This window comes from Zalophus californianus, chromosome 8 (genome assembly GCF_009762305.2).
Source record: "Zalophus californianus isolate mZalCal1 chromosome 8, mZalCal1.pri.v2, whole genome shotgun sequence".
In the NCBI taxonomy this organism is placed as follows: Eukaryota; Metazoa; Chordata; class Mammalia; order Carnivora; family Otariidae; genus Zalophus; species Zalophus californianus.
The window spans coordinates 13116576-13138037 of NC_045602.1; the positions used below are offsets into that span (position 1 = coordinate 13116576).

The 21462-nt window shown below is 46.4% G+C and overlaps 1 protein-coding gene across 4 annotated transcripts in view; it reads right to left on the reverse strand.

Annotated features, from left to right (window-relative positions):
- CYRIA (CYFIP related Rac1 interactor A) overlaps positions 1-11194 on the reverse strand; it is a 110712-nt gene extending 99518 nt beyond the window's left edge. For 2 of the 4 annotated variants that reach the window (XM_027622003.2, XM_027622004.1), the window contains exon 1: positions 11087-11193. The gene's annotated coding sequence lies outside the window, so the exon portion shown is untranslated. Of the gene's footprint in view, positions 1-8940; positions 8958-11086 lie in introns of those variants that run through there. The other 2 variants (XM_027622001.2, XM_027622002.2) reach the window with 2 other exon arrangements.
- Positions 11195-21462: the final 10268 nt, after the last annotated feature.

Sequence of the window (21462 nt, forward strand, 5' to 3'; positions counted from 1 at the left end):
ACCATGAAATATCAAAAACACCGTTGCTATTTTTGTTTATATGAGCTTCTCAAAGTATTTCCTGAAGTTGAGGTTGAACAGATAAATTTATACAACCCACAACCTCACTAGCAGGTCACTGACTGAACAGTGTGAAAAAGGGAGGAGGAGGGATGGCATCTTGACACAGTGGCTTAAAAGGAGGACAAAATAGGAGATATGCCTACAGCACTTCATTCATGCAGGCAGGCGCTTACACGCTTGCCTCCAGGCACGCGGGAGGAAAGCCCCACGTGGACCCCATGAGGAAGGAGGCCACCACTACAGGCCAGAGCCAGGCAACCCTCTCCATCTCCTTGAGAGCGTTGGGCCCGGAGTCTGGGGCCAGACTTCCCTCATCAACCCCAGAAACTGCTTTACACTTCATCTAGTGAAAGCCACTCATTAGACAGTGACTGGGATCCGGAGAAGGAGGATGATTATAGAAGGTTAGGGAGTCAGTGGCAGACCCCAGTTCCCCGGGGACTCCCCAGGCAGGGCTCCCTCCATATCCCACTAGGGCTTCCTGCTCCTTGGAAGCTTAGGAAGCGGAACTGAACCCGGATCCCTAGCTCCCTACTTCTGTTCCTTCTCCCCCCTCCCCTGCAGGCTCCCAACTCCACTTAGCTTGCACGAGAGGACCCGAGGACCCCCGTTTCCTGGGGCAGAGGCAGCCGCCACGTTACCCTTCCGGGTTTCTCTTTTTCCTTCACTTTCATCATCTTTTCCTATGTCCCCCAATTGGCTATTAACTAAAACTGATTATTTTCCTAGTCCTTTATTTTTTAAACCTTATATTTGGTTTTTCTTTCACTGATTTTTTTATCTTTAAAGTAATAAGCTCAAAGGATTTGAATGTTTTCAAGTATGTCTAGAATAAGATTTGACAGGGTTCTGTGCTTCCAAAGCAAAAGGATTAGCTGTTTCTCCCTAAGAAACATAATTTAGTTGCTTCCTGCCAGTGAAGCCCAGAATTACCGATCTCAGGCGTCACACTGGTCCTTGAAACACAAAAGGTCCCTTAGCCCTGGGGGAACACCTTAGTGGTCAGTTCCCCAGTGAGCTACATGAAAACCAGGGCTCACGTCGAGGAGGAGCCTTGCTCAGAGAGCACCTAGCAGGGCTCAGGCCTTGGCAGCACCTCCCAGAATTTGAAAGGACTCCCTAACACATGCATGCACACCCCCCCACACACAGACACACCCACACACACACGCAGGAGCCCAGGCCTCTCTAACTTATAAGCACCAGCCATCCTCAGAAGTACCCCCACCTCAGTGTGTCCTGGTGTCAACAACCATCTTTCCCGCTCCCCAGTGGCTCCCACAGTCTCTGCAAACAGAAGGGCCTCAGGATCCTAAAATTCAAGGTCACTTCTCCATGGTAGAAACCCCTGTCCACAGTCAGGCCCTTGGTTCCTAACACGAGTCCCTGCTAGGTGAGAGGATTGGGGTGGGTGCTCAGGGAGAGGCAGAGTTACCGACTTTTCAACACTGTTAGATCTGGGAGGACATGTGAGACGCTCAACCTGGCAAAAGCCAGAATTATGATACATGAAGTGTAAACTTAAAAGGCAAAGAAATAAAGAAGAGAGAATGAGGTTGGTCCCCAAAGCCCTTTCCCTACGTGTTCTATAATCAATGCTTAGCCCACAAAGGTGCAGACTGTTCCATTTCCTTGGGCAGACCTTCCCCTGGTCCCATGCTCTACAATAGGGCACTTTCACGCTCCTTCCTGACATCTCCTCAGCAATGCCGAGCCACGACCTCGACAACAGCCCTAGTCATGACAGCAACCACAGGGACCGGCCACCTGCAGCAGGGACCCAGTCACCTGCAACGCTGGCTGGAGACCACTGAGCCCTTGCTGGGCATCCGTGCAGGTGCTGGTGCCCCATTGGATCCCACACAAACCAACCCTGGGAATGAGTGGATCAGTGTTGTGAGAAGGAACAGCCGGAGGAAACTGATGCAGAGTGCAGGGGGCAGGCAGCCTCTTGGCCTCCCTCTTCAGTCCGTGTGGAGGCCGGATGGAAGCTACCAGAACACAGCCAGCAAGTTGCTCAGCGCTTTTCACTCTGCTGGAGCCCCCAGCTCCACTCCTAGCCTCGCAGAGAGGGAGAAAGAAGGACTTAATTGACTTAGAAACTGAGTTCTTAGGGCCGGGAGAAGGGAAGCAACAAGCGCAAGCTGACTCGACAAGTCAAGAGCAGACCTAAGATAAGAAGCAAGACCTTCTCACGCTCTGCCGGCCGCTCTCACTTCCCCTGGCTCAACCATTCAGGCCCTGGTTCCTCCTCACACGGCTAAAATGATGACTCAGATTTAAAAATTCCCTTCCACCTTCCTCCAAAGGCCAATGATGAAATTGGACTATAAGCCACACTAGACCAAAAATTCCCAGCTTATTTTTAGTTTTATGGAATTTTTTAAAAAATTACTTTGTCTCAATGAAACTTTGGAACCTATGCTTTAAAAAGTTTTGTTATTGTTGTTGCTCCTGTTGTTTTGGGTCCATGCCAAGGATGGTCATTTAATTTTTTCTCCTATTACAGTCATCCTTTAATAACATAGGTTTGAACTGTGCGGGTCCACTTATACATAGTTTTTTTTTTTTTTGACAATTGTAGTACAGTACTATAAATATATTTTCTCTTCCTTATGATTTTCTCAACATTTTCTTTTCTCTAGCTTACTTTATTGTAGGAATACAGCATATAATACATATCACATACATAATATGCTTTAAGGCTTTTGATGAGCAACGGATGAACCATGTCACCATACCATCTGGTACCAAAGGTAGGAGTCTCGAGGGCCCCACCCATGCCTTCCCAACCCCCCAACCCAAGGGATGCTGGGTGTTCCTATGGGCTTTTGAAGAAGAAGCCCATAAACCCTTCTTTGAAATTTCTTCCCCACATGTACTTCCAAATTCAGAATCTTTCAGATTTTAGAACAATAATATACTGCATATACTATGTTATGTATACCCTGGGCAACGTCGGGGGCACTCATCCATCTGATGAAAAATCTTACTCACCTAGAGTGGAATAAATAAAAACTATAAATAATCTCATGTACGATCAGGCCAGCATTTGCCTCCAAATGAGCTATGAAAGACAAAACCTTAACTTTTCACAGTATTTTGGATTTTGGACTTGCAAAGAAGGTAATGTCAGAAAACAGCTTACAACCTCATTTATTCTTTTTTTTTTTAAAGATTTTATTTATTTATTTGACAGAGAGAGACACAGCGAGAGAGAGAGAGCACAAGTAGGGGGAGTGGGAAAGGGAGAAGCAGTCTCTCCACTGAGCAGGGAGCCCGATGTGGGGCTTGATCCCTGGACCCTGGGATCATGACCTGAGCTGAAGGCAGACGCTTAACGACTGAGCCACCCAGGCGCCTCCACAACCTCATTTATTCTATCTGAAGGCACTCAAGGGCCCAGATTTGAAACCTCAAACTCCAGAAAGAAAACACACACACACACACACACACACACACAAAATAAGAAAAAGACTAAGGGTGGGGAGACGCATTACTTATAAAGTACAACCCTTGTCTTAGACCCCAGCAGACACTACAGCATGCTTCAATTCAAGTATAACAGCTAGAAATATCAACCCAGAGGAGTGGATTCGGGGGCTTTGTCAGGGGCAAGGGAAAGCCCCGTGTCATTTTTCACCCCAAACAACAAATAAAAAGGAGCCTAAAGGAAGTAGCAAAAACTTTTCAAATTTTCCTCAAAGAGAGGCCAAACAAGGGAGACTGACATATGTTTAATTAATTTATCCTTTACAATATGCCTCAGACACAGATATTATTCACTTCAGCTCATAAATTACCAACTTAGGAACCTTAGCAAGCCTAAGGAATTTGCCGAGGTGACGAGCCAGGACTTCAACCCAGGTTTGTTTGCTTCCAGGGGCACATTTGCTCTGTAGCCTCAGGATATTCTCCCAGAACTTCTAGATGCTCCTTTCACCTCTAGACCTCTCAAAGAGGTAGAGCCCAGCTGCAGCTCCAGCGAAGCTGAATTCTTGCCCCAGCCTTGGAAAAGCCTCTGGTATTGGCTCCCCATCTATCTGTCTCTTTTTCTTGACCTCAGTTTTTGTACAATAGAGGAAGTAGACCAAAGGTGTCATTCCAGTTTCGAGGATAAGCAAGTCTGTCATTCTGTGAGCTGAGACCACAGTTCTCTCATGTTCCTGTGACCTCCAGCTGTCACAGGGAGAGGTCTGAAATATAAGTTCTGCACAACCTGTTTCAATTGGGTGGGCTCCACAGCTCAGCAAGGCCATATGCCGCACACACCAGAGGCTTAGCTCATTACTGCTGGATGGCATTCTCTGATGAAGTGGGCTGAGCAAAGGATACCCTCCAAGGACATCAGCCCAATGCAGAGATAACCAGTCATGGGGAAGCACTGAAAATATGGCTCTATTTTCTTTTCTTCTTCTTCTTCTTCTTCTTCTTCTTCTTCTTCTTCTTCTCTTTTTTCAATTTCAAGATATGGAAGCACGTCTAGCTCTTTAAGATGAGGATTTTACCCAAGATGCAGGCTTCTTAATTCCACGCTCCGCACATAGGCACGGTTCTCATCTCTCGTGTGGGTGGTAGAGAGAGACCAGGCTTTGCAGGCACATAGAGGTGGCTTCAGGCACAAGCCCACAACCTTCCTCAATGAGGTGACTTGATGCAAGTTCATTAACACCTCTGCATTTCTGTTTCCCCATCCAGAATGAGGATGTCTCTTTCAAAAGTTTGTCAGAAGATGGCTAAAAGTGATCCTAAATGCTCCTGATTGCTGCCACCAATAATTTACGTGGCTCAGAAGGTGTTGTGGCCCATGCTGGACCAAGAAGACCATGAGACTCAGACAGATGAGAATTTGCTCGTCCCCCAGCCACAGCACGCTGCCATGCTACTCTAGGCGACTGGGACCCAGTCCCGTGGTTGCTACTGGAGGGGCCTGTGTTTGGTGGTCAGTGGGAAAGACGGGACTTGATGGAGTGTTGAGGAAGCTGTGTGTTTGTCATTGTTCCTCATGATCCTCAGATGATTGTGCATTTTCATTTATTCTAAAGCCTGGGAATCATCAAACCAAATTATATTTTTAAAAAGGACATTAACTTAAAACAATTGCAGTAGCCAAGGCATCTGTGAAGCCAAGCCCTCCATCTCCATGTCAGCAGAGACCCTGGAAAGTGGGAGTAAGCTGGTGACTCTCCTCCCTGCCTCTGCTGAGCTCCTGCATCCGTTTTGTCTCTCCCTGTTGTCATTGGCCTTGACTTCCACTCATTTATCTGATGCTCAATCAGAACAGCGGTTCCCTTTCTGGGAAGGAGAGCAAGGTTTCTCTGCTCTTTGAGAGGATTATTTGAAAACACCCTTGGCTCCCCTCTTCCCCAGCTCGGCCTCGGCAGCCCTGCTGACTAAGGCTGCCAGGTTTGCCTCTTCCCCTGTCACTCAGGAAAAGGAGCCCCCAGGCATATTAGAATCATCAGGCTCCTCGATGTAGAAGGACCCTTTTAAGTCCTCAAATCCAACCTTCCTGTTTCACTGACAGAGAAACAGACCCAAGGCAGCGAGGAGCAGAGCTGAGAGCCACGCCCGGGTCATCAGCTGTCCAAGCCACGTGCTCTCCCCCTCTTCCCTGCAACATGTCAGGTGTAATTCAGGTGCTCCATAAATAACACAACAGTAAGAGTCGAAACGATTACATTTCCCTCTCTCTCTGGCACATGGCACTCTGTATGACAAATGCCAAGCTCCACTTAGGCGTGTGTCTCCTCCTCGACCTCCCCTAGAATGACAACCAGCTGCGGGCAGGGATGATGCCCTATTGATCTCTGTTCCCTACCTAGCGCAGCACAGGGCAAGAACCTACCCCATACATATTTGTTAAATGAATGAATGAATGAATGATCTCATTTTAAGGCTTGATCCATCATAAAACTGCAGTTCAATTCTTTGGGGGCATACCATTTCCCAGTTTCATTTTAAAGATCTAATTATCTACACCATACAGAATTTTTATTAGAAAGTGAAGTCATTAAATAAGCAGACACCAGACTCAGACCCTGAGATAATTGCAAAAAGAAGCATATCTGTCTGCAGTGCTAAGCTGGACCCGGTAAGCATACTGCTGGTGAACATGGCACCCATTTTCAGCACTTGGATTCGCTGGGACAACGGGTTCCCAAACCAGGGAAATTAGGCTTCTAAATTACCTGAGAAAGGCTAGGAGTGTGCAATTCTGTAATCGCTTATCAATACCTCCATCTTCCTAGACGTGGGTTATAATGCCAGCCTGAATCCAAATCACCCTCACATTTAAAAGCCATCCACCCACATTTTCTGACCTTGTTGCTTTGGTCCGTATATATCCCTGGGACGCACCTGTCATGTTTTCCGTTCGTACCTTCAGTTACAAAATCCGTTCAGTTTATTTCAATGACAAAGCAGCAATCCATTCTTGTGCAAAGGAAGCTACTTCTAACATCGTCAAACATTTTCTCTTAACTCAGACGTATCAGACTCTTCTTCCATTCATCACTTCTAGGAATGAGGCCTTAGCCAACTGCACAAAGCTTCATTAATGCTACGCTGAGAGCAAAACCCTTAATAAAGTCTCTAAATATTTACTATGAGTCTAAGTTACTGACCAGTTCCACTCCCGTTGAAATCTGCTCTCCTTCTCCAAACACAATTATTTTAGGTCACTGACACACCAGCCAAGGAAATGACAAGACTGTATACTATGGCAGAAAGTGCAAGCAGGACCCAGTTTTAAATTCTGGCCCTGTCCCTTACTAGCTGATGGACTCTTTGCAAGTTACCTGGCCTTTCCCGGTTTCCCTAACTATAAAAAGTGGACAAGAATACCAATGTCACAGAGTTCTGGGGATGATTTGAGAAAAATGTATATACATATATATGGTAACTTTAAAAAAAGGAAGCTAAACACGTCCAGTATGAAATGTATGAAGCATTCATTTTCAAGTATTCTTTGACAAAGGAGCCAAGAATATACAATGGGGAAAGGACAGTCTCTTCAACAAATGGTGCTGGGAAAACTGGACAGCCACATGCAGAAGAACGAAACTGGACCACTATCTTACGCCATACATGAAAATGAACTCGAAATGGATTAAAACCTTGCAAATAAGGCCTGAAACCATAAATTGCCTAGAACATACAGGCGATAAGCTCCCTGACACTGGTCTGAACAATGAATTTTTGGATTGGACACCAAAATCAAAGGCAATGAAGCAAAAATAAACACGTGGGTCTATATCAAATTAAAGTATTCTCACAGATAGTAACCTATGCTTGAAACTCAGAGTGTTTTTTGGCCATTTCAAATTCCCCCTTTGAGAAAGCAAAAGTGTTGGTGATTTGCATAGAGTCACCGTGTTGTGGAGTATAGTTTATCTGGTGAGAGATAACTCAAAGACTAACCAACAGTGGAGGAACCAGAGCATGGGCAATTTTTAACCTTCCCAGATAACGAATAGATCTCTGAAGGCCAGAATTAGTCCAAAGAGCTCCCCACCGCGGTTCTAAGAGGACCCAGAGGCCCAGTAACTGAGAACTCTTTTCTAACCAATGAAAGTAAATAAGGGCAAGTCGACTGTGAGGTGGGCACCATGCCAGAAGCCATAAAGACATGAGATCATTTACTTCCCAGAAGGCAAGTATCAGTGTTGCCATTTTACAGGTACACAAACTGAGGCTTGGAGCTGTTAGACAGTCCTTCAGGATCCCCAAGCTGGGACACAGAAGCAGCAGAGTCTGGATTCATAGCTGACTCCAAAATCCACTTCTTTCCAATCACACCATGCAGCCTCTGAGAAAGGATTTTAACCCAGACGAACTAGGAACCAGAGGATACAGGGCCGATGAGTTGAAACTCAGCAAGGAAGGCAGGACTGGCTCCCTGCCATAGGCCTCTGCTGTCCCTGCTCAGCAGCTGAGTGAGGGGCTCCGCAGCAACCATCCCAACGTGCTGAGGGCTGGACTCAGGCTCCCCAACTGGGCAGCGGTGAGACAACTACGTTGTAACCACCAAGCACAGGCTGCCTGATTCAACCTTAATGGGTGACCTAGTCAAGGTGTCTGGGGCCCCACATCACCCAACTTTCCCCTCATCACACCACCTCTCTGACATATCATAAGGCTCTCTTTCTATGTCTGACTACATTCTTTGAAAAAAGGAATAATGGACAGTGTTTTAAATGCCCAGTTGCCAAAACTGTATTTGGTACAGAGTAGATGCTCAATGAAGGTCAAGTGCATGAATGGAAGTGAATTCAACATCAAGGCTGGGCAAGATGGCTTTAGACAATACATCCCAGACCTGAGCTATCACAGCTTAATGATTCCTAGATCAGCTTTCCATCTCTGGGCAGTAGCTCAGGGTCTCTTCAACACAGAGATTTCCCAACAGGATGAAGACATTACAGGTGCTTCAGTCTTTCAAACCTTCAAAGTACCCTCTTCAGGCTACTCCTTACCATCCTTCAGGAGCAAGCAAACACGGCTATTGGAACAGATGCTGTCAGCCCCATTTTAAAAACGGTAAACTGAGGCCCATAGGAGGGAACTGACTTCCCCAGGGCCAACATCCGGCAATGAGGCTGCTGATTCCCTAGTCTTTTCATGTTACCAAGCCTGGAGCATAGATGGGCAAAGTGAAGGGAAGTGGGTGGGGAGGGGGGTGGGAAAGAAGAGAGTGTGTGAGGAAGGGAAAATAAAAGGAAGAGAGGGGGCAGCTTCTCTGGAGAGTGTCACCGACAGCTGACAGTCGGTGACCCTATGGCCCTGGCAAACTCTGAGCTCCTTACTCGGGGCTGGCTGGGATGGGGGCGGGGGGGGGGGAGTGGGTTAACTTGGCTCTCAGTGCCCCTGACTTACCCAGTTGCATCTAGGCCGGGAGAGCAAAAGCAAACTGAATGCTTCTCGGGGCTGAGTAAAAAAAAAAACAGGAAGTCACAAGTGGCTTCACTCTCCTCTCAACTTGGGTCTCCCACAGTTGGGGTCAAGGGTGCACCAGAGACCTGACAGGCAGCTCCCTGGCAGCCTACTACTGTGGGAGTCAGCGGCACCTCCAGAACACGGGGTTTAGGGGGCTCTGCTGTCCCAGGAGGAGCAAGACCAGGAAGCCCACAGGGTGGGAAGTCAGGGAGATGGGCGTTTGGTGCCAGTTCCATCACTGTTTCATTCATTGAACAAAAACGGAGCACTGACTCTGTGCTAAATCCAGTGTGACCCAAGGGAGACGGCTCACTCTGAGCTCAGTTTTGTCATCTGCAAAGTGGGGACAGTCCCTACCACACAGCACTGTCATGAACCTCAGTGAGCTCCTCCAGTACACATGGAATCTGTTATTAGCACCGAGGCAGGATGCGAGGCACCGTGTGCCCGAGACGGCGGCACTGCCCGCTTCCCAGAGCTGAGGGCAGGAGGGAGTGTGGGCAGGTCTGTCCCCATCTCTCTCCCCTCGCAGGAGCCCAGGGCCAGAAGGAGGTGAAGTTCTGCCAGCCCCCAGCCTGGGCCCAGTGCCCATGTTTATGACTGTTTATTTCAGAGCAAGTAGAAAGGAGAAATTAGAGCCATAAAAGACAGGACAACAGACCAATAAAAACCAGCTCCCAGAAGAGTCAGGAGGAGGAAGAGAGGCAAAACTGTCACCATAGCAACACAAGACAGTCAGAAGCACGCAGGGAAAACAGCCCCTGCTCTGCCTCCTCTCTTCACAGCAAAGCGAGCCTGGGACCCCATTTGGAGCTTACTGAAAGCCAAGGACCCACCCTAAAGCCTTAGTCCCCAGGCCCAGATGCCCAGCCTGACCTGGCTAGCAGCCCCCCTCCTCCCGCTGGCCCTCGTGCAGCATGGGTCCCAGTCCTTCAAGGTCCCAGCCCAGCCTGCTGTGCCCTGGGGACTCAGTGCTATGAAGATGGCCCAGGCTCTACCCAGAGGGATGGTGATGGTGAAAGATGGGAAAAGTTTCCAACAGAGTAAGGCAGGAGGGCCACAGAGCTGTGGGGGTGACCGAAGCCCAAAACACCTGCCCCATTACTCTGCCCTGGAGTCCCTGGGGAGTAGGCAGGGAAACAGGGGCATGGGTGAGGAGACCGGGCCCAGAAGGGTGGCCGGTCAGTACTGGACCCTACACGCCCAACACAGTGGCTGGGGGAATTCTGAGGGTCTGGGGAGTGGGGTCAGCAAACACCTCTGGGGGTCTTAAATGGCAAAGGTCTTAGTTCTGGTCCCTGGGGACACTGGCCAGCAAGTCAGGACAGCTTGGAGAAGTATCCAGGGACCCAAAGGCCCATTATGACAGAGGCTTCTTAGTCCTTTAGCTGGCAGGCAAGACAGGTGTCTCCACCAAACTGCATGGCTGGCCTTGGACCAGCCTTTGGGGAAGTGGGTCAAATTGTTCCCAAAGCACAAGATCTGTAAAGTCCCTTTTGCCAGACTGGGATTCTCAGGAGGAAGAAGGTGATAGGGCCAGGAGGCCTGCGTCCTAGGCACAGCAGTGCGCTGACGGGCTAAGAACATCTGGGGCAGGCTGCAGCAGAAGGGTCCAGGTGTGCAGGCACTGGGGGAGGGGGGTCATCCTTGCTTCTGGCTCTGTAGAGAGAGGTGGGGAGCCTGGGCCTCTGGTGGTGGGAAGGGGGAAGCAGAAGGTTGGGGTATCCTGGAAGAATGGCTTTGGAGCTGAAGATACCTGGCTGGGGGCGGGGGAACCGGGGGACCGCGTGGGTGAGGGGTGACGGGGTGATCGGGGAACACAATCAGGAGGCAGCCGTGGGGAGCGGGGCGACGGGCGCACAGACGGACATCTGGACGGCGGATAGCTGGAGAAGGGCTAAAGGACTGGGTCCTCCGCTCTCCCTCCCTCCCTCTCTCTCACTCCCTCCCTCTCCTGAAGGCTGCAGGGGCGTCGGGAGCTGGGGAAGGATGGCAGGGCTCGCCCCGGCGCCTCCCGAGCCCCCTTCCCTGCTGACCCCCACCCGCGCTCCCCGCCGCGCCCCCGCCGCATCCGCGCTGCGCTCACCCGGGGTCGCCGCCGCCTAGCTCGGCCGCGCGTCCGCCGCTGCCCCAGCTGCCGCCGCTGTGGACGCCTCTCCCGCGGCCGCCGCAGCCTGCGAGACGGCCCCGGAGCCCCGCCCCGGCCCGCCCCGCCCCGGCCCGCCCCCAGCCCGGCCCGCTGCGGCCGCCCCGCCCCGCCCCGGCCCCCGGGGCTCCCCACCCCCGCTCGCACCCGCCTCGCCCCACACGCGCCCGGCGACCCCTTCCGCGCCCGGGAGCTGGTGCCGGCCACCCCCGCACACGGTAGCCCCTGCCCTTATTTCGGCCTTGGCCCCTTGGCATTGGCCTCCGAGAGGAAGCCGGGACCAGCTCTTGCTGCTTCTACACACGGAATTCCTTCATACCCATTATTCCCTCCACGAAAACCGGAGAAAGGCCCTGCAATCAGTCCCGAGACGCGCACGCCCACCCTCAATTTAGTGCCCGCGCCACCAGCCAGACCACCCTAACCTCTATCCACACTCTCACATTACTTAAGGTTCTGAAGCCGGCCTTCCTCCCTGTCCTTCCGTGTTCATACTATGAGCAGAGTCCCAGCCCTGGGGGCTGCAGGGATCTGATGGGACCACCAAAGAAGTCTTGCAAATGCTCGATCCAAATAATCTAACTACCCAGAAGAGTAAGCCTGCAAAAACACTTTAAAAAATTCTGTGATGCAGGGGGAGTGTAGGGGATTACGGTGTCATTGTCATGATCATTGTTTTAAAACATCTGCCATGGAGGCTTTCTGCATTAGAGAGATTCAGGAAACCAGAGAGGTGCACAGTGCCAAACAGGTTGTGAGTCAGAGCTCCTCTTGGGGGCGTGGGGGGGCCGCCTTCTCCTGCTTCCTTTCCCAGTCAGCCAGAGCATCATGAAACATTTATTAAACCCCTACAATGAGCCTAGCCCTCTGTGGGGAGCCAGGTCAGTTTCAGGGGATGCGTAGGCTGGGAGCATAAGGTGCCCAGATCCCAGAGTGTGAAGAGCTTCGGGAGACTTTGTTCAATGCCATCTCCTTTCTGAGTTCCGTCCCCATGCGCAAGGTGATGCCAACCCAGCCTCCTTCAGACTCTGGAAAGCTTCTGTGAGCTGCTTAGCATGTCTCCTGCTCTGGGTTTTGGTAAGAATTCAGGTAAGGCCCAGGAGGGCACAGTCTAGTTAGAATGAAATATTCTCCCAATTGGAAGTGTCCTTAGAACGAACACCTTCTCCTCCTTCATTTGGGGGTCAAGTCCCCTCATGCCCCGCCCAGCCCCAGTTGTCAATCCCTGCAAAGACAATCCATTTTACCTTTGGGTGGCTCTATTAGAAGAGCCTTCTTAGCGTACCCCCATACATACACACACCACAACTTCTGGCTTATTCTCTCCACCTTGGACCTGGTCAGGATCTGGAAAGGACAAGATGAGCCAGCCACAGATGCCATTCACCCCATAAAACACTATCATCTCAGACCACAGGAATACTCCTTACTTTACACGGTCTGTCTCTAATAATAATATAGCTTAGGCTGATGAGAAGACACTATTTGATGTATGAGATTTCACTTCCACACACTTAAAAGATGGCTTCTGTTTCAGTAATTGAGGGATACCTGTAGAGCATTGCCTAGCCCATTATGAAATAATAGGGTTTGTAATTATCAGTGTGGAATTTAATAATTAAATGTTTCCTAAGACACAATAATCAGACGAAATGGTCTTTCAACTTCATTAGTAATACTAATAACAGGTTTAGAGGTTACTATAATAAAGATTATAGTGAAATTAAACTGTCATTGAAGGGGCAGGTAGGTTGAGATTAAATTTCAAATGGTTTTCATTCACAATATAAGTTTGCTAAAATGAACCTTAATGTCTTAATTAAATTAACTTTAAACTGAACTATTCTAGTTTCAAGGACATCCTCTTCATGTATTTACTTTTTTTTTTTTTTTTTTTTAAAGATTTTTTATTTATTTGACAGAGCACAAGCAGAGGGAGAGAGAGGGAGAAGCGGGCTCCCCGCTGAGCAAGGAGCCCGATGTGGGACTCGATCCCAGGACCCTGGGATCATAACCTGGGCTGAAGGCAGCCGCTTAACCAACTGAGCCACCCAGGCGTCCCCATGTATTTACTTTTTAAAAAGAGATTGCTCGAGCTTTGACACAGGGCCAGGCTGTGCTAAATGATGGCATAAAGACACAGGTCCCTGGCCCTGAGGAGGATTCAGACAGATTGCCAGTCCTGGTTTATGACAAGGCAGAAAAGAAAGCAGGTGAAAATAGGGGCATTTGCTGTATAGGCCCAGGCGAAGAAGGAATTCATCGAGATTGGGGGAAATGGGAAGTAGATTCCTTTAAGCTGAATCCTGAGGGGTGAGTTCGTCTTCAATAGGCAAGAAACGGGGTCACTGACACTCCAGGTAGACGGACAAAAGGGAGGTCCTGGTGGAAAGGGGTTTGGTGTGGCTGCAGTGCGTAAAGGATACACAAAGTGGCTGAGAGTGAAGAACCAGAACACCAGCCCAAGGAGGCTACCCTTGACCCTGGCAGCTCCAGGGAACTGGGTGGCCTTGACCGGAGTGTCAGATACAGAGTCTGACAACAGATGAAGTGTGCTTGGGGATTAAGTGGAGAAAGAAAAGGCAGCAATGAGAATGGTCAGGTGAAAAATACCATCATCATGGGGCGGGGGGGTGCCCGTGGGCTGCCCCCCAGGGATCAGGTTCTACTCTCTCACATTTGAAAACACATTCTCTAAACATCCCCAGTGCAGAGAACAATACATGGCACAAACTTGGTGCCCACTAATATTTACTGAATGGAATGCCAGGGTCATGAAGGATGAGCATCCTCTATGGAGACAAAGCCAAAAGGGCTGATCTCACTTGGGGCTCCTCGACATCCACTGAGATCCATTCTAGGGCTGGGAGAACATTCCCTCTAAATTCCTGGACAAATTAGGTTTTCTTTCTCAGAGTAAGTCGCTTCCTCCAAAAGATGATCTCTGCTTCTGAACCTTTGCTTCTCTGACACCTAGGATGATTCTCTCTCCCATCTCCAGCTATCAAAGACCAACCTGTTCTGATGCTCATGATGTCTGGGGCCAGTGGTTCGTGCTTCTTTACTCTGAATTTCTATGAAACTAACAATCTGAGCCACTTACCTCTCTGAATCATCACGTACACAAGTTTCTTTAGGACAAGGACCTTCTCTGAGACATGGATAAAACTTCCACTTGATGTGAAAACGAAGCTGAGCATAAATCCTGATTCTGCCACTCACTGGCTGTGTGAACTTAAGTTACTTTGGAGTTTCGGTTTTCTCTTCTATGAAATGGAAGTAATAAAACCCACCGCAGAAGGTTGATGGGAAGGCTGACGTAAATCCTTTGTAGCTGTGAAGGATAGAGCAATCGGGTGTGTGTGTGCATGTGTGTGTGTGTTGCATCCTAGTGCCTTGAATAATGCTGGCCATATGATTGCAGATGAGCTGGTTAGTGGGTTGATTCATAGACGAGGATGAGAAGTGGAGGCTGAATGATCGATCCTGTGTCCCAGAGCCCTACAGTGCTCTCTGTTCGCCGCTCTCCAGGAAGGAATCTTTATTTTATCTTATTTTAGAGATTTTATTTATTTATTTATTTATTTATTTACTTACTTATTTATTTATCTACTTAGAGAGCCTGAACAGGGGGAGAAGCATAGGGAAAGAGAGAATCCCAAGCAGACTTCCCACTGAGCGCAGAGTCCCACGCTCTGTCCCACAACCCTGAGATCATGACCTGAGCTGCAATCAGGAGCTCAGATGCTCGACTGACTGAGCCACCCAGGCGCCCCAGGAACCTTGATTTTTGTCCTCCCAGTTTACTTTCCTCCAGCAGGGATTATATAGCACTTGTTTTCCCTCCGGCGTTACTATAATGGCTTCCAAAGGTGGTGGATGTTCTTGCCAATTACAGGCCAGGGTTCCTTTATGTAACCAGGGGTTTCTACGGAAACATGGCCCAGGCTTCAGAGGGAGCATAATAGATTTGATTATGAATATTGAGCCAATTTTCACAGCTGACATACTGCACACTTCCTTGTTGCAAAAAATCACAGTCCAAACTGTGTGGAGAAACTTGGTAATGCCTGCAAATTCTGCATGTGGATGATTTGGAGCCCGTGACTTAAAATATCTGACTTAAATCATTTTTTCAATCACTGAGCATGTCAGGCTCTTTCAGATTTCCCTTGCTTTGCACATGGTTCCAATCTGCTTTGAATGACCTCCCATTCCGATTCATTCATTGAGTTTCTACTTTTTTTTTTAAAATCCCAGCTCATAAGCAACCCCTCTATAATGCCTCCTTCAGCTCTCCTGGGTGGAGTCCATTGTTCTTTCTTGTGTGCTTCCGTAGTTTTGCATTCACACCTTTACCATCACATTTACCAGACTGTGTCTTGCATGTGTTTCTGTTGAAAACACCTTATTTAATGTGCACCTTATATGGTTTGATTCATTAACATTGAACTGACCAACAGCACTGTAACTCATGCTTGAATGAAGTTTGCCTAATGTGTGTTTTCTCCATAAGACACACCACCCCTTTGCACACTTTGGAGCACTATGCATGGGGGCCATTTTAAACATGCAATCGCCAACAAAAAGCACAAAAATATGAAAAACCTGGCCCTAAGTAGACCATGGAAAGGGCACGTGTTCACAGTATGAGAGCCGAATAAGAAGACGATTTTGCCTCAGTCAACCTCCGCTAGGAACATGAGTGTTGGCGACTTGAGTTTCTCACTGCTTGGTGCACATTGGAAAATGACACATTGGAAAAGCACCCAGAGTATTGATTTTGAGGTTACAAATACATTTCAGGGAGTGGGCAAAGTCACAAACATGAAATCTGCAAATAATGAATATAGACTATAGGTGCCTCCTGCCTAGACTATGAACTCTTTGAATCCAGCATCTGTGTTTTATTGCTCTTTGTATCTTTCTAGTACTTTGAAGAACACCTGATACATAAAAACCTGGCACTCAGTGAATGCCAATTTTATGAGTGAGCCATTCAATCCTGTCTTGCATTGCTTTGGCGATTTCCCCAACAATTTATAAACATATTAATAAAGCAGCAAAGTGTCTCTGGTTCTTCTCCCATATGAAGGTTATGGGCCTAATTTGATTCTTCGCAGTTATTTGAGAAAAACCCTGCCTTCGAAAGCAAGGAACCTTATATATGGAATAGATCCCTCACATGTGGCAAATCTGGATAATACAGATACTGACTTCCAAGATGGGTAAAAAATGATACACAACAGCATCCACCCGTCTCCTCCCAAAGAGAAGAGGGAGCAATACATTTCTAGGATCTGGAAAAATAGTGTCAAATGATGGCCAACAATGGAGAAAGATGACATAGCCCAGGATCTGAAAGGGGGACACTGGTGATGAAGTACACAGTGGTGAGAGGGAAGGAAAGTGGACGACTGGAGGCAGGGAGTCATGGGAACTGTGCAGAAACTTTGCAGTGAGGTCAAGATTTCAGTCTAGGCTCTCTCCCACTTAGAGCAGTATGACTTTGGGCAGGTTTCTCAACTTCCTGCTGCCTTGATCATCACATATATAAAACAGGGATAATAGGATGTACCAAACAAGGTTGTTTATGCAACTGACATTTATTGATGCCACTGTGTGCCAGATAGAAACATGAATGAGATAACATATAGGCAGATAATTAATTAGTACCTAACACAGTGCTTGATGCAACTTAGCTACCAAATTTTAAAAATGATTTTCACTATCTCCACCCTTAGGTTATTTCTACTTTCACTCTTCCTCTCTTCTCTCTCGTTGCATCTCTAATTTGCAAGGCTTCGAGGTAAGACTTCTTCTAGTCTCTTCCAAGTCAAAACCCTCTGATACTTTTCCATGGTCAGTTGATCCCAATATTTGGCTAGCCAGGTAAATCCAGAAATTTCTGATTGCATCAATTTTTGGCAGCTTAGACAAGATGAGTCAGTCCCTCTAGGGGACTCTGCCTCACCACCCACAAAGCCCACACCAACTCCAAAATCACCATCAACAAAGTAATGACACATATATGGGGACCTTTGAGCAAAGGCTGGGAGCATTTTATAGGCATTGCCTAGTCATTTATGCAGCATCACAAACAGGTAAGTGGGGCTTGCTTCTGACTATACCTATTTTATAGCTAGGGAAATTAAGGCTTGACGTAACGCATTCAAGTCATCAGTTGAGTCCTACCCACAGGCAAGAAAATAAAACATAGGTGTCATGAATCACAGTTGAGAACCAAGCATTGAATTTCTTGGACAACTCGATCTTCTTCCTTTTCTTTACATATGGTGTCTTTGCTTTTCAGGAAGTTTATCAATGCTTTGTGTTTTTTTTGTTTGTTTTGTTTTTTCCATTTTCCCTTTAGCCACTACCCAGATCAACCTCTTATCAGCTCTCACTTGAATTACCTGGGCAGCTTTCTGATTGGTCCTCGGCCTTCACATTCAATCCACCCCACTACTGTCCATCGGAAGCCCCAGCAACCGCGCTAACACATATGTCTATGTGATAGGGGCAGCCCCAGGACATAGTCTTACATCTTTGTAGAACTCACATGGCTGTTTATAGTCTGCCCTTGCTTGTTCTTCCTGCTGCATTTCTTTCTACTCCTTAACTCAAAATATTATATCACTCCTCTCTCTGTGCCTGCTATTTCTTCTCCCTGGAATGCCCACTCTCTGTTATCAAATGGACAAACTCCAAGTTATCCTTCCAGGTTGCAGAACATCATCTTGTAACAAAATCTTTTCTGAATCCTGATCCTCAGCCTGCCCAGGCCCACTGACTCACACACACTTTATCTCAGTGTTTTTAATTCTGTGCCTCACTTCTTGAGCTCCTGAAATTTAGAAATATATATATATGTACATATGTATATATATCTCATATATATGCATACATATACATATTTTATACATATATACATATAAAAATACAAATATACCAAATAGGTATACATATATACATATTTTATACACACACACACACATATATGTGTGTGTGTGTATGTGTGTGTGTGTGTGTGTATAAAACATCTGTATTCTCAGTGCTTGACATCTAAGGTCCACTAGATAAATATGCACTGAACTGATCTGAGTTAAACTGAATCCCTCAAGATCCAGAGATTAGAAAAACTGTCCTTTCAGGTTAGTTCTGGAAAAGTTAAGTATAACCAAGCTTGAAAGAACCAACACAGGATCTTTTTAATAGGAGAGTGCTCTTTTAGAGTGCTTTTTTCCCTGAATAATAATAATAATAATAAAACCTACAATGCGCTTTTCTAGCTGTGTGATCTTAAAATAAAATCCACATTAGTGATTATTAAGCGAATCTAACCAATAGTTCTCTGCTTCAGATGTTGAAACGATCCCTTTCCTTACATGCCAACACCTCTACATTTTCTTTGTTTTAATTACACTAAGCGTCTTTTTGTTCTTCCTGGGACATTTGCCTGGGAGGCTGGGGCAAGCTATAAATAATAATCATCATCATTATAAGAAATAGTATTTACAGAGTCTATTCTTGGAGCTGAAGTCTAATTCATGAGCATGCCCAACAGGGCCCTGGTAGAGATGCCGTGATTTCTTGGGCAGAGTCCTGGACTCTTGAATATTTCACCTGTCTCATTAGCGTCACTCATGTGGTGTGACTGCTCAGATGGCGGCCGCTTCATCCAATAAACTCCCTCAAACTGCTTCCCATCTGTTAATGGGGAGGAAATGGGAGATTTTAGAAAATATGATGATTTTTATGTTGTACATAAATGCAATTCGTTTTCTGATTTCTACATTTCCTCTATATCCAAGGCTTCCACGAATCTATTTAATATGGGTTTGATTTTTTTTTTAGAAATAAAAAGAACATTATCTTTTATTACATACATTTAGGCACTTCAAGGTCTTAAAGAATCTCAGAGCAGAAGTGGCCCTGGAAATAATCTAATTCAGTTTGTTCATTTGACAGATAAAAAAACCGAGGCCCAGAAAGGGAAGGTGATATCCTAAGGTTATTTGGTAAATAAATGGCAGAAGCTGCGATTTTTTGAGGGGGGGTGGATTTAAAACATGGTGTGCTGGTTCCAGCCTAGTGTTTTTTTCTCTCCTTGATGCTGAACAAATCTTCACACCCCCCTTCTGATTTGAGCCCTAAAATGTTCAGCTTGTTACATATTTAGGATACTATCTTTTGCACATAAATTATCCAGTTACCTCCATAATTGCTTATTAAGTGCTAAAACTATTTTATTGGACGGCATTGAGTGTTGTCCCCAAGACGGATGAGCCTACGGAGTGAGAGACCCAGGTGAGTTCTGGAAACAAGAACTGGAAATTACCAATCCAAACAGGCATTGTGATCTGGTGGGAAGAGCTTGCTGTCCTCAATCCTGGGTTCTAGGAACAGATCTGCTAGATTTGTTCTACGATTTGGAGTAGGTCAGTAAACTCATGGATAATAAATGTCTGTTCTGCCTTCCCTAGAGAATGTTGAGAGAATCAAATAAAATGACAGACGTGAAAAGATAAACAACAACAACAACAAAAAGTCATTATTTCATTCAGCAGCAGAAACACAGCAGACTATTTTGCCTCTGTTTATTGCCGAAGTGTCATGCATGGTAATTTCATGCTAATTTCCTGCAGGTGGTCAGGTTTTCCTTGGCCCTTATTTGTCTCCTACCAAGCATCACTGAAGTTCAGAACACATTTTGTAATTTCACATATTTAAGAATTTACTTAGCATTTACTATATGCCAGCAACTCCCATAGGTGCTAGAGATACAAGGAAGGATGCTCTTGTGAATTCACTGCCCAGGTGCGAAACAGACATGAAAATAGAAGCATTTAAGGAATTTAGGGACAGGCATTCAACCCAGGCTGTGAGAAGAGCTTCCAGGAAAAGTTGTGAAAGACTGAGAAGGACTGATCCGGGAAAGGAAAAGGAAAAGTTAGAAATAGCGACAAAATGTACTGTGATGCTGATGTACTTGGGGCATTATGAATACTTTGGTTAGACAGACATGACTGGGGATGAGAGATTTAGAGAGTGGTCATTACAGAGAGACTTTCTGATACTCTCAAAAGCTGATACTAGTTGTTGAAAATGAATGGGAAAGTTTGATTTCAGCATGCACCCATTTCCTTTCTCCTATTTTTTTTTTTTTTAAGATTTTATTTATTTATTTGACAGAGAGAGAGAGACACAGCGAGAGAGGGAACACAAGCAGGGGGAGTGGGAGAGGGAGAAGCAGGCCTCCCGCAGAGCAGGGAGCCCGATGCGGGGCTTGATCCCAGGACCCTGGGATCATGACCTGAGCCGAAGGCAGACGCTTAACGACTGAGCCACCCAGGCGCCCCTGCTTTCTCCTATTTTTTGTCCCGATCCAAGCACAGACACTTAAATTGACACTACCAAGTGATGATTGAGAAGTGCTTACCGCTTTTTGGGGAATGTGTATACAAAGAATAATGTGACAAATACCAATGTTCCCATCACCTAGAATAACATCTTGTTATTTGTGCTTCATTTTTTCCTATTAAATAATAGGATATTAATAATTCATAATAGGACATTAATGATTAATAATAGGATATTAATGATTAATGACTAAAAGTTCCCATGGGTAGTAGGAACTTTTAATGCTAAAAAATTCTGGTTCTTCTCTCCTTCTGGATGCTGGGGGACCACACTTCCCCGCCTTCTTTCAGGATCTTGTCGCCTATTCTGTCCAGTGCTTTGTGGGCAAATACAAGGCCCTTTTGGGTTTGAACACTCAACTGCCAAGGTGACACTCTCCAAAAACTTTTATCCCTCTAGGTCCCAGAGAAAGGATGACATTGAGAAGCCACCCGGTCTCTACCACCAGTGCCTGATGGACATATGGTTTGAGACATAGACACATCCTATTGTTTAAGCCGCTGAGATTGAGAATTGGGAGTTTGTTTTGACAGCAAAACCTTATCTAACCAACTGACACATCTTCTAGCCCCAATCCCAATTTTCCCCATCCAGAGACAACCACTATTATGAAGCCATAGGGAATATTTCCATTTATATTTTCTAAAAATTTCCTAAATAAGTATGTGCACTTAATATATGGTATTATAGTTTTAAAGTTTTCATAAAGGCCATCGTATGGTATTCTGGTTATCATGATCTCTTTTTATTCAATAGTATGGATTTTTAGAGCTATCGATCATGATAACTATGTAATGATGTAGATTGTGTACATGATGCATATATGGGTTACCCTGTCTCATTTCTGAGTTTATTGGGAATACCTTCAGAATTTCACAATTAGTTATAATAAT